Source organism: Cyprinodon variegatus, unplaced genomic scaffold, assembly GCF_000732505.1.
Source record: "Cyprinodon variegatus isolate N-32 unplaced genomic scaffold, C_variegatus-1.0 Scaffold621, whole genome shotgun sequence".
NCBI classification, from domain to species: domain Eukaryota; kingdom Metazoa; phylum Chordata; class Actinopteri; order Cyprinodontiformes; family Cyprinodontidae; genus Cyprinodon; species Cyprinodon variegatus.
In genome coordinates this window covers 508,507-509,563 of record NW_015151074.1, presented here as the reverse complement: position 1 = coordinate 509,563, position 1,057 = coordinate 508,507, and positions in this window count along the sequence as shown.

The following is a 1,057-nucleotide window of genomic DNA, read 5'->3' as shown; positions in this document are numbered from 1 at the left end:
ACTGTTTTAATGGACGCCTGCGGTTATTAAACAGAAGACAGGTTGGTCTGCTGTTCATAACAACAACGTTTGCACATGAATCATAAGCTGAAAAACAAGAATTGTTTAGGATATACAGATAGATAATTTTCCATTTAAGTTAGGGGAGGGGCAAATCTATGAATTAGTGTTTACGTCAGCCACCGTATCTATTTTTCCTCCACTCTACTTCTGGTTTCAGCTTTTTCTGGCCGGTGTTCTGTCAGATGAACATACCCTGTCAGACCAGCATACCCAGAGTCAAGCCACATGTGCAAAACATCAGATTTGCGTTTATCCCTTTAGTTTTGTACCAAAAATAGACTTTAAACTGCCTAAAAAGGTGTCAAATTTTAACATTCATGCCAACATTGAAGGTGATAGCTTAAATGCAGTCTTTAATGCTATCTTAGGCTTGATTGGTTTGTTCAAAATGTGAGTAGTCCCACACATTCTCATCTTCATACTTTGGATTTGCATTTATTCCTTTATTTTTGTACAAAAAGTAGACTTTAAACTACCTCAACAGGTGTGTAACCCTTTAGTCATGTACAAATAAAACAACAATTTAAGGTGAGATTGCCATACGCTTCAAAAAACACCAAAAATTGAATTGGTTTTTTTGGCCATGACCAAAGGGATACACGCCAGTTGAGGTGGTTTCAAGTGTATTTTTTTTTACAAAACTAAAGGGTAAACTAAAAGGATAAACGGGTAATAACTCTGGGTATGCTGGTCTGACCGGGTATGATCATCTGACAGGACGTCATTGGTTACCAAATATTAAATGATGTGGAACTGGTGGGTTTGTGTAAGAAACTCTACAGATTATTGTTCAGCAGCTGAAATAACTTTAAGTATTGCTCTGCCTCAACAGTCACCTGACTCCTTCTACCCACAATGCTTTGCATGAGTGAGGTAAGCAACTTCCTGACATTAAGGGTGAGCAAACACACTTTCTCAGTGCAAATATAGATTCACAAACATAGAATCAAGTTTTACTCCTTGCATAAGTTGATGTAAGGATACTAAGAGGAAA